Below are 13,159 nucleotides of genomic sequence, written 5' to 3' on the forward strand. Positions count from 1 at the left end.
TTATGGAAACGCCTATTCAGCCGGGCTGAATAGAAGTTTTCTTATGGAAACGCCTATTCAGCCGGGCTGAATAGAAGTTTTCTTATGGAAACGCCTATTCAGCCGGGCTGAATAGAAGTTTTCTTATGGAAACGCCTATTCAGCCGGGCTGAATAGAAGTTTTCTTATGGAAACGCCTATTCAGCCGGGCTGAATAGAAGTTTTCTTATGGAAACGCCTATTCAGCCGGGCTGAATAGAAGTTTTCTTATGGAAACGCCTATTCAGCCGGGCTGAATAGAAGTTTTCTTATGGAAACGCCTATTCAGCCGGGCTGAATAGAAGTTTTCTTATGGAAACGCCTATTCAGCCGGGCTGAATAGAAGTTTTCTTATGGAAACGCCTATTCAGCCGGGCTGAATAGAAGTTTTCTTATGGAAACGCCTATTCAGCCGGGCTGAATAGAAGTTTTCTTATGGAGACGCCTATTCAGCCGGGCTGAATAGAAGTTTTCTTATGGAAACGCCTATTCAGCCGGGCTGAATAGAAGTTTTCTTATGGAAACGCCTATTCAGCCGAGCTGAATAGAAGTTTTCTTATGGAAACGCCTATTCAGCCGGGCTGAATAGAAGTTTTCTTATGGAAACGCCTATTCAGCCGGGCTGAATAGAAGTTTTCTTATGGAAACGCCTATTCAGCCGGGCTGAATAGAAGTTTTCTTATGGAAACGCCTATTCAGCCGGGCTGAATAGAAGTTTTCTTATGGAAACGCCTATTCAGCCGGGCTGAATAGAAGTTTTCTTATGGAAACGCCTATTCAGCCGGGCTGAATAGAAGTTTTCTTATGGAAACGCCTATTCAGCCGGGCTGAATAGAAGTTTTCTTATGGAAACGCCTATTCAGCCGGGCTGAATAGAAGTTTTCTTATGGAAACGCCTATTCAGCCGGGCTGAATAGAAGTTTTCTTATGGAAACGCCTATTCAGCCGGGCTGAATAGAAGTTTTCTTATGGAAACGCCTATTCAGCCGGGCTGAATAGAAGTTTTCTTATGGAAACGCCTATTCAGCCGGGCTGAATAGAAGTTTTCTTATGGAAACGCCTATTCAGCCGGGCTGAATAGAAGTTTTCTTATGGAAACGCCTATTCAGCCGGGCTGAATAGAAGTTTTCTTATGGAAACGCCTATTCAGCCGGGCTGAATAGAAGTTTTCTTATGGAAACGCCTATTCAGCCGGGCTGAATAGAAGTTTTCTTATGGAAACGCCTATTCAGCCGGGCTGAATAAAAGTTTTCTTATGGAAACGCCTATTCAGCCGGGCTGAATAGAAGTTTTCTTATGGAAACGCCTATTCAGCCGGGCTGAATAGAAGTTTTCTTATGGAAACGCCTATTCAGCCGGGCTGAATAAAAGTTTTCTTATGGAAACGCCTATTCAGCCGGGCTGAATAGAAGTTTTCTTATGGAAACGCCTATTCAGCCGGGCTGAATAGAAGTTTTCTTATGGAAACGCCTATTCAGCCGGGCTGAATAGAAGTTTTCTTATGGCGTTTCCAGAAGAAACCTTCTATTTAGCCAGGCTTAATAGGCGTTTCCAGAAGAAAACTTCTATTCAGCCCGGCTGAATAAAACATTTTTAGTTTTTTCTTCTTCCACTTTTGCTCTCTACTGTGTAGAGACTGCATATCTGCAGTTTCCTAACAATGTGGGTTTATTAAAGGTTAGTGGGGAGGGGTTTTGGCATTTAACTACATTTATATGTACATCTGTAATAATGTTTGTTTATATGTCACATGGTTTTACTGATCGCCTCTCTATCATCTTTAAGCTTTAGCTGATTTTGTGCTACAAGTTATGGAACAAAAATTATCTTGAATTTCAAGAGTGAAAACAAAGCAACAACAAAAACTGCCGGCTTACAGTATTCGTTTTATAAACCTGATCTGATCTTTGTTCTGTCATCTGGTTCTGTAACATTGTAGCTTTTTGTTAAGTGGTAATAAAAAAATGACAGTTCCTCTGCCGAAGAATGAAACTGATTAACCGGTATATAATTAAATGCCGTTTGTGAATGGGGGAAGGAGAACCATTTGAAATACTTAAACAGAGAATATGAAGCAATAGTGTCTGAAGAGTGTCCTCTTCGGATCACAATGAAACACAGGATGGGTGCAGATGGCTATATACTTGTTGATGATGTGTTCTTTTCGTCATCCTGTGGAGAAAGTTGTGCAAAATGCGAAAGTGTTTAGAGATGGTACACTATTATCAACGGAGAACAGACATAACATATCGACAGCTAACTGTATTTTCTACTTATCTACTTATCACCAAATTTTGCATTGTATGAAGGTTATAAATATTCAGAAAAAAGAGAAATTGTTGCGTTAAAGGCATCAAATGCAAATTGTTTCTACCCCAATAGCTATAGAGGTCAAGGTTGTAAGAGAAATTGTTGGGCTTCTATGTGATAAATATGCATTAACAGGAATCTGAATAGGACCCGTAGGTCTTCACTTATTTTAAGTTATTTGCATCATCATAATGCAAATGTCAGGTGACCCAGTAAGCCCATGTGTCTTCTCTTTTTGTCAAAATATATTTGTATACTTGTACAATTTCTAAATTTGAATAGGTATATCATTATTTTATCCCCGTTTGTTTCGTCTTTTAATTAAACAAATCTCAATATCCTAAAATCAGTATTGATATATAAACGCAAAAGTATAACCCGTCGAATCTGTAATTTTTCAATTTAAAATCACACTCCAAACATTTTAGGTTTGACATTCATCGTATCGCCAGTCTCATTAAATTCTCATTTATTGTTCTTTTACTAAAAAAAGTTAATAAAGGCCATTAATATTTTTAACCGTAGAAACTCGTTTCAACTCAAAACAAACCTATAACACTTGCATTGCATTGACAAACATACCAGGTTAATATTTCAGTTTTGAATGCACTCATCATGGCCAGGGTGAAGGTTGCGATGCACATGAATTCCTTAAGATCCAATACATACATATGTTGTTGTTGTAACAGGTGGACAGTATCTTCCGTCTTGTTTCTCCTGAAAATCCATGAGATAATAATATTTCTCCACCTTGTATTGCTTAGAAACGGCGTCCAGACTGGGCAGCGTAGTTTAAAATTGACTGCTTTGTATGTAGTCAGCAGGAGGTTGTCGAAGTTGGTATCTCCAGATCTCCGACTTTGATGTTCTGGGACCTCCTCATCTCCTTGGTCCATGTTGTGAAGAGAGTTGCAGTGGATTTTGGCGGCGAAAGCTGTAAATGTCTATACTGCAAAAACTGCGAGATGGTGTTGAGGTAGCAATTTATTTTGGTCTCTAGCGAGCGGATGTTGACACCTGTTGCCATTATTGTGCAGTCGTCTGCATAAGTAAAAAGTTTTACTCCTTCTGGAGGTGCAGGAAAATTGGCAACGTAATGATTAAAGAGGTGTGGGGAGATGACCCCACCCTGCGGTACACCCATCTTAATCTTACGGCTCTTAGATTTTCTGCCTCTGTATTCTGCCTGCCGTTTATATAATTGCAAAACCAACGCTTGATTGTGTCAGGCAAAGTGGAATTAAGGATGTCGTCTAGAAGAATGACGTGATCGACAGTATCGAAGGCCTTAGATAGATCCGGGCCACGACAATTGTCCTATGGGCAGGTCTGTGTTAGTTTAGGCCATTCGAGATGTTGTTCAAGACGCTTGTGAGGGCAGTGGTGGTGCTGCTTTCCGGAATCCATGTTGGTGACTTGGGATTGGAAGATGTTCCGTCATGCTTGGCAGCAGCAGAGACTCCAAAACCTTGGCTATGGGTGAAAGTAGGGAGATCGGACGATAGGAATCTCCCCTAAAGTTTTGGGAGTGGAAAAAATCTTGCCGTTTTACATATCTCTGGTATCAATGACGTGTTGATGGAGAGTGTCAGGATTTGCGCTAAAAACACTTTTGCAGCAGGACCAATGTTTTTAAGCATGAGCATCGAGATGCCATCGGGACCCAGTGCCTTAGATGGTTTTGCTCTGGTTATCGCTGCACTGACTTCCTCCGAGAAAAAGAGGAGGGGAGCCTCAGTGGGGGCCTTCTTAGCTCTCCTGAGGGCAGATCTTTTTGCCATGTCTGCACAGTGGGGTGTACGACAAACTGTTGGCAGAACTTCAGTGCACACTTCCTGGTATCTGTTACAGCAGTACCTCCGAAATTTACAGCTACATTCCCCGATTGTACTCTGGCACCAGTTAGATTCCTTATTGTGGCCCAGAGTTTATGTGAAACGGCTTCACAGCTTTCAAGATGACTCAGTCATTTATCTCTCCGGTGCTGGTTCACCAAGTTATTTATTTCCTCCGTGAGAGTGGGAATTGTGGGGTCATCTGGGCACGTCCGTCTTGACTCGTCGCGTTGCTCTGCGAGGCGTGCAGCTGGAGTAAGAAAACTGGGCCTCCAATGTGGGATTCTGCCTGCTGGGATGAAACGCTTTTCCGCCCGGAGAATTATAGCTCTTAATGTTCTCTCTCCCTGTCTGGCACATGAGGGGGGCGGTGAAAGACTGATGGCATTGTCGATCTCATTCAGGAAGCCATGCCAGTTGGCCTTCTTATAATTGATGAATGAGCGTATCTCCGGCTCCACGAAGTCGCTAGGCTTCTCCACCGTTATGATAATCGGGATATGATCCGATGCCATAGTGATCCGGGTTTGCCAAGTTGTTAGAGGCAGGAGCGACGCACTGACGATCGAGATGTCAGGGGAGCTAGTGCAATGAGCCGTGATCCTGTTGGGTAAGTCATCATTTATGGGCGAGAAATCCGAGGAGTCAATCTAATCCGCAATTAAGTTGCCACGCGAGTCGGGAGGCATTTGAAAAAACCATAGCTCATGATGAGCATTGAAATCGCCAAGTATCATTCGGTTTTCACCCTCGAGGAGATGTGAGATTGAGGGTCGATAACCTGGGCCAAGGCTGTTCACTGGCGGAATGCAGACATTAACAATTTCCAGCTCTTAATCTCCCGTCAGAACTGAGATGGCCATTGCATCGATTATGTCGTCATATGGGTTAGGGTCGGGAAGATCTATGATCCTGTAGTTTACGTCACGATAAATGATGAACGCAAGAAAACCACAATAGCTCCTTTCTCTATCCCGTCTGACAATCACATAACCATTATGACTCGCTAACCTGCAGTTAGTTGTTAGTTTGGTCTCCTGTATTGCTGCGATTGGTATGTTATTGAAGTGCATGAAATTGGTTAATTCCACAATCTTCTTCCGGATCCCATTGCAATTAAGCTGCAGGATCTGGAAAGACTGCGGGGCTGTGTGTGAGGATGTTTGGATTGTAGGGAATGGTGTATTAGGATTAGTTGATAAGTGTGTGTGAGTTGTTCAGGCTAATATTCGGGGCTATTGGAGAAGTGCACGCTTGTGCTGAGTTGATGGTTGTATTAGTTTTGGAATTTACTGATGTGTTATTGGTAAGAGGTGAGGATGGGTGAAATGTAGGTGATTGCGTGGTTGGGTTATTGCTGGTTAGTTGTATACGAGTTGGAGACTGTGCAGATATTGTGATGGATGTTGATTGAGTGATGGTTACATGCGACGGAGTTGTGGCAGTTTGGATGGAAGGCTGTTACGTTGTTCTCAAATTTGACTGTGGTGACGAAGGTGTTGCATTGCCAGTGCCACAAGTTGCCACGAATTCATTGTTCCACTGCCTGTGAGAACGTAAATTTGTACACCCAACACACCCAGTAATCTGGGGCACCGTAGACACTAGCTGGAGTGTGTCTTATGGAGGTGTTGGCAGGAATACTGTTTCTGCTGCGCCGCTGTCGCGAACAGCAATTTGCCACGAACGAATCAGTGTAATCTTTATGGCTGATAAGTCCTGTGCATCGTCGAATGTGACACCACTGCTGGCAACCATTGCAACGTACTTGCGTGATGTTATGGTTAATACGGGTATGACATACTGAACAGATCGTGACCTCATCTTGTGGATTGGGGCCAGGATTCTGTTCAATGCCAACAATAAGCAGGAGGATATAGAGCAAAACTGCTGGAATGAATTGCTCGCCTGGGGGTAAAACGGGCGGTTTATACAGCTGTTGCTGAGGCGACGATCCCTGGCCGATGGCTCGGGTCGTTCCGGAACAAAGATCCGATCGTCGTGGGAACGACATACATATGTGTGTAACCGTTATGGCAATGTACAGTGACTGTCACTGAAAATGATGCAAACTGAAATAAAAAATGTAAACGTCGATAACTTGGAAACGAGTTGAGATTTTCAAAAACTGATTGTTTAAGTCTGGAGTTTCCCCCATTGGCTTAACTTCATCACTTTCCTCTTTGCAGAGAAAAATGTTTACAAAACGCACTGACAGCTTGCAAAATTTACTGATCGCTACCAATATCATGATTTCATCCCGGCGAAGGGAATTATCAATTGGCTTTTCAGTTATTGAAATGATGATTTTTTAGTGAAAATCTGAACTCTTTAAGCATCGAGTATTCTCATGTTAATGAGAATGATGCTCACTTTTCGGCTTTCCCAAAAAAACACCAGAACAAAATATTTGCAAGCTGACAGCACGATTCAACTAAGAAATCATCGATTTCTGTTAAGTTGAAATACTTTTTATCCATAGCCGTCCACCAGACTACTGAAGCTTTTGTTAGAATAGGTCTAACTACGCTTTTGTATAGCCAGTGTGTCATCTTAGGATTAAGGCCCCACTTGGCGCCTATAGCCCTTCTACAGGTTGACCAACATCTATGAGCTTTATTGGCTCTTTCTTGAATATGGTCTTTCCATTTAAGTTTCCTATCCAGAATTACTCTCAGATATTTGACTTTGTTGGAAATATTGATCGTCTTGTTTAGGAAAACTGGTTCTTCAAAGTGTCCCAGTTTTGTTTTCCTAGTAAACAGACATATTTCCGTTTTTCCGGGTTTACATTAAGACCTCTTGGTCTAGACCAGTTGTACGCTAGTTTTAGGCAGATTCAGCTCTTCTGCATAGCAAGTTTGGATTCTTACCCCTCTGAAGTATTATAACGTCGTCTGCATAAGAGACTGAGTCAAATCCCGCATCGGTTAAAGTCCTTAATAGGCTATTTATGGTAGTGACCCATAGGAGTGGGGATAAAATCCCCACCCCCTTTTACGTCAAGTTGCCCGCAGCTTATACATCTATTCCTTAGCATGTGGCTTATCCAGTCCCTAAGGGCCCGATTCACCTGAAACTTATCTAAAGATTGGATAAGAGTTTCGGTGCTGACGTTGTTGAAAGCACCCTCGATATCAATGCATACCGCTAGTGTATACATCTTCCTGTCGAAGGTGCTCTCGACGTGGTGTACAACCTCATGTAATGCGGTTTCCACTGATCTACCTTTAACGTATGCATGTTGTTTGCATTTAAGCATATCGTTTGGAATCTTGCTCTTAATCATGGTGTCGACTATTCGTTCCATGATTTTAAGCAGGAAGGATGTTAGGCTTATCGGACAAAAGACTTAGGAATTGCGTAACTTGCCTTCCCAGGTTTGGGGATAAATACTACCCTCGCCTCCTGCCAGGCTTTAAGGGTATACTCAAGTTTTAAGCATGCATTAAAAATTCCAGATAGTTTGGGCGCAATGTAGTCCATCTCTTTCTGGAGTAAAGCCGGAAATATCTCATCCGGCCCCGCTGCTTTGAAGGGTTTGAAGCTCTTGATGGCATCCTTTACCATCGCTTCATCAATTGTTGGTGCTTCCTCTGTAACACATTCCCTAACTACCGGCAACCCTGCGAGCGTCGCAGTGTTCGGCGGGAAATGTGTATTCATCAAAAGCCCCAGCGTGTCTTCGATTGTTTCCATCTTATTTCCCTTATCATTCACCATGATCTCGGTTTGTGTATGGGTTTTCGATAGAAACTTTTTTATTTTGGATACATGATTTAAGTTTTGTGTGATAGTTGTCCCAGAATACAGCTAAATTCTTTCGTCGAGCTCTGTTGTAAAGCCTTCGGATCTCTTTGCCTTTGCAACGAATTTCTCCTGTCATCCAGGGTTTTTCGTAGGCAGATTTCCTCTCTCGAAGGGGACAACTTTCTTCGAATGACTTTACTAAGACCTCCGTTATAATGTTGACATTTCTGTCTATATCTTCCGTGCTTAGGCATTCATATCTATCGTGCCCTAGCCTATCTTTTATTTGTTTCCCAAATTTTATCCAATTGGTTTTGGATTTATTTCGGAAACTTATAGGTTTCGGCGGTGGCCGTGTTAGTTCAAATCTTATATACCGATGAGCCGAGAAGGAATGCTCATCCGAGACCCTTCAATTCTGCACCTCGTTTATAAGATTTTCGGAACATATTGTTATATCTAATACCTCTTCCCTAATCTTGTTAACAAAGGTGGCTTTATGTCCTATGTTAAGGTTTATTAGGTCGTTAGTATGCAAGAAATCTAAAAGGGCTTGGCCCCTTTTGTTAGTATTAGTACTATCCCACGCAATGTGGTGCGAATTAGCATCGCTACCTACTAGTATTTCGTTACCTGTTTGTTTTGCTTTCCTCACCAACCGCTGCAGCTCCGACGTAGGTGGTAGTGTCGGCTAGTCGAACGGTAAATATACTGACGCAAGGTATATATTGCCATTCCCCAGCTTCAGCACAGTTGCGTCCGATCTTGACAACTCTGGAGAAAAAAGAAAACATAAGTTTTTGTGACATATTATACAGGTTCTCCGTCGAGACCCCGTATTTTCATAAAACAGTTGGTAGTTTATATGGTTTAGTCCAGAGACCTTGTTCTGAATAGTCTAAGGTTCCTGGATCAAGCCAATATGGATTTTACCTGTATTAATTTGCTCCATCAGGGCCATGGTTGCCGTCTCGCTCCGATGGAGGTTTATCTGGATGACCTCAATCATTGGTCCTCCAGTAAACGGGCTTCTTGAGAGTCGGTGATTGCGACATGGACTTCCTTTTCATTTTTGCTGGGAGGTAAAACCTCTTCGCTATTTTGTTTGGCTTCCTCGCTTTCGCCGATTACCGCCTTTCCTGCTTTGAAGTGGACAGCGTTGGAGATGTAGAAAGCCCTGCCCTTAGTCTTTGTCAAACTAGCCATGGAGAGATGGTCAACTCCGACCACAAGGAGAGTTCCGTCCTCCTGCTCGTCCCTATGGAAGACCTCCCATCTCTTCACGTCCAAGTCCTTGTTTTGGCGACCAAAGACTTCGAGCATGCGTTCCGTCTCGAACTTGCTGCCCCATCCTCTGACGAATACCGAAGTTTTTGTTAGTTGAGGAATTTGATCTTTCCTCACCAACTTTAGTTTGCCGCTTTCCCATGGAGGTATTATGCTGCTGATAATATCCTTGAGGGCGGCAACGTTTGCATGCTGGGCAAATTGGAACACCATCACGTCACCTTTGACCCCGCTGCTGATAATTTAAATTGGATCACCTCCAATCTAATATTTTATTGTTGACCATTTCCTCAATTGCTGGAAGATGGTCTTTGGGTAGCTTTCCGGAACCTCTATTGGTATCGATCACTGCATAGCAGAGTTCGTAACTGTAGCGTTTCTTGGCTACCTTGGCGTAAGATGGCGGCTCTCTACCAGTCTCCGCAGCCCTCTTCCTCTTCTGCCGGGTCCGGGATTTCTTCGTAGAATCCCCAGGCACTGCAGTCGATTCCGCGGCTGGGCACACCCTCTTCACGTTCGATCTGACTTTGTCGCCCTCTGCCAAAGGATTCTCGGAACAGTCTCCTTTGCGTGGTACTTGACGCGGTGCACTCGAAACGTTTTGGGGATGTGGAGCTCTTTTTCTTCTTCTTCGGCTTTACAGTGCTCTGCTCTTCGGGGGATCTGATCCTCTTCGCCGCTTCCGAAGAAGTGGAGGGAGTGTTCATGATCCCTGTGGGAGCATCCTGCGATATAGCCTTTTTGCATGCCTGTTGCTTCCTGAACTTGCGTCGTAGATCACCAGACAGCTGCTTCTTGTGTGTTGTGAGCTTTGCAATGCTGTCGCTCACTTCGTCTACCATCTTGTGGACCTCCTCCTTTTCTGGGATTTCCATGACGGTGTCTGAGTCGCTACCTGTATCTGAAGGCTGGGTCGAGCATGAACTTCCCCTTAGCTTCTCAGTCTCTTCCTCCCTGTATCTGCCCTTAGGCTGAGTGCTTGTCGCATTACCTTCGACCACAGGTGCCAAGGCACCCACACCTGTGGGAGAGATTTGCTCACGATCTCATGATGATGACGGGGTGTGACTCGTAGGCAGATCAACATCACCCGCCGGTACTGGGTTTATTAGGCCCTGCACCGTAACTTTTACGCATTGTCCAACTTTCTTCATATTTGTGTTTTTGTTTTCGGGGAACACCCCCATAGTCAGTTTTTTGTCCGCGGGGAAAATAAATTTCCCTGAGGCAGGTGATCGTACTAATCCGATGCGGAACAGGTTTAGTCACAAATGAATTCCCTAGATCTAGAACAAATTAGTACGGTCATCCGCCTCCCCTTATCCGCCGGTGGGGACGCGCCCGGTAGGAGAACTAACAAACACCCTCGGGGCATAAAATATTACGTTTACAGTACCTTTATACTAAAATATTTCCGGAAAACAAAAAATGGGCTATTTTAAATTGAGCATTGAAAATGATTCACGACAATAAACGATTAATAATTTCAAAATTTTAAAAATAATGTTCCTGAAGTAATTTTGGTATGATCGTAATTAGTATCACTTTGTAGGCAATTTGGCTAGAAATTTCTAGTTTTTGAAGTTATTTTCCGACACAAAATTTCTGCAACGAATTTGTAACAAATATTTGCCTAATGTGACCTTACCTTTATTTACTACTGGATTGGTAGACATATAAGTAACGAAAGCAAGTATACGCTCCATATTCCAAATTGACCTCGGTTTTGTATCGTTTTTTATTCAAATAGATTGAAAGATTCATTGAAGGAGGAATTGGAAACCAATTATTTTTTCCATTATTTAATCCACTTGGGAACATAGGGTAGGGTATCTACATGTTCATTCCATTTAATTTTATCATGACAAATATTTTTTATTTTATTAAATGACAGGTTTACTTTTTGTTGCCTTGCGGGTTCAATTCCAAAGCATACTTAGCAGTTCTATCTGGGGTTTTAGGGAGAGTGTGGCCCACCCATTTCCACTTTATTTTCATTAGCTGTTTTCCAATGGGTAGTTCGTTTGAATTCCTTCAGAGTTTGTCGTTTGATATTGTATTGGGCCAGAATATGCGCCAAATTATTCGTAGAAATTTGTTTAACTGAGTTTGCAGTTACGGAACTATTGCGTTCGACGTCATCTATGTTTCGCGGCCGTAAAGTAATGTAGTTTTGACACAGGCATTGAATATACATACGTATGTAGCTTGGTTTGAATTGATATTTGCGCAGATCTTCATATTTTATTCAAACGCCCAAAGGCCGCTCTGGCTTTGCCCAGCTTAAAATTAACAGCCTGTTTCTGTATGTCGAAACGAAAATGTGTGCGAATGAAACACGCCAAAACTTTAGTTTTCAAAATATATTTTACCTTTACCTTTGCTTTTGCTTCAAAACAAAAAACAAATAGTAAAAACGCAAAAGTTTGTGCGTGTTTCATTCACACACATTTTCGTTTCGACATACAGAAACAGGTTGTAACATCGTCAATACATCCCAAGTAACAGAATTTTTCCACAAAATCGATCTATATATTATTTATATTAAGCTTCTGTATGATGTTGCAGTTTATTTGCATGGTTTTAGTCTTTCCAATGTTAACTTCTAGGCCGACAATTTTGCAGAACCTTATTAATACATTGACTTTACTTTGCATGTTGCTATGTTTATGGTATATTAGGCAAATGTCGTCTGCAAAGTCTAGATCTTCAAGATGACGCTGGAATCCTCATACAATTCCTCTCTTTCACTGCGAAGTTTGTAGAGAACGTATCGCTGTATATATTGTGTCGAACTTTGAGGGGTGCATTCTCGTACATAGCTTTTATTATGTTGGTTATTTTTTGTGGGAGTCCTTTGTTTCGTAAAGTATTCCATATTGCGATGCGTTTTACCGAATCAAAGGCTTTCGTCAAGTCAATGAACATTATATAGAGGGGCGACTGCCATTCGATAGACTGCTCTATCAGTATTCGAAGTGTATTTGATTGGTCAATGCAACTGCGATGGGGTCTGAAACTGGCTTGTTCGTCGCGTAGTGAGCGCTCGATCACCTGTAGCCTATTGTTGCTAATACTTTATAAATCGTGTTAAGAAGGGTGATTCCCCTCCAGTTGTTGCAGTCTGATAAGTCACCTTTTTTGGGAGTTTTATAATTTTTCCGCGCGTCCAACTGTTGGTAGTAATTCTAGCTGCCAGTCGTCCGTCAAATATGGGTGTATCATTTTGGCTGATGTTCTTGGTTCAATCTGTAGCTTCTCGGCTGGTATGCTATCTTCTCCTGGTGATTTGTTTCTTTTAAGTGTCATAATAACGTTTGCGATTTCGTCTACTGTTGGAGGATTCTCGTTTATCTCCTCCTTAAAAGAAATGCTGGCGTTAACGCTCTCGTTTTCGTCGTTTTCATAATTGTTGCTAATGCTTTCAAAATGTTCTTTCCATTTTTCGGCTTGAAGGTCCACATCTGTTATTATGTCGCCGTTTGTATCCTTTATCCCTCTGTTCCTGTTATGTGATTGGTTTGATATTTGGCCAATTATTTGGTATAATTTGCGCATGTTGTAGGCGCCTGCTGCATGTTATGGCGCCTCTTTTGCCATTTCCTCTAAATATTTCCTCTTGTCGGTACGTCCTGACCGTTTCACTTGTTTTGCAACGTTGTGATATGTAGGAAGTATATTGGGTTTGTTCAGGGATTGTATCTTTAAGCGATTTCTTTCTTGGATTAAATTCCATGTATTATCGGATATCCAAGCGTTTCTTTCTCGGTTGCTGACATACCCAATTTTGTCCTCTGCTATGTTCCTTAGCATATTACATGTAGTTTCCCAAGGGTAGTTATTATTTGGGAAAAAGTGTCATTTATTTGCTGTCTCAGCTCTTCTCTTTTGTTGACGTTTTTTTAGTTTTCGAACTTCAAAGCGTTTCTTTACTCTCTGGGCATTGTTTCTTTTTTGTT

This window comes from Musca autumnalis, unplaced genomic scaffold, assembly GCF_047663935.1.
Source record: "Musca autumnalis isolate F117 unplaced genomic scaffold, ASM4766393v1 scaffold_4, whole genome shotgun sequence".
NCBI classification, from domain to species: domain Eukaryota; kingdom Metazoa; phylum Arthropoda; class Insecta; order Diptera; family Muscidae; genus Musca; species Musca autumnalis.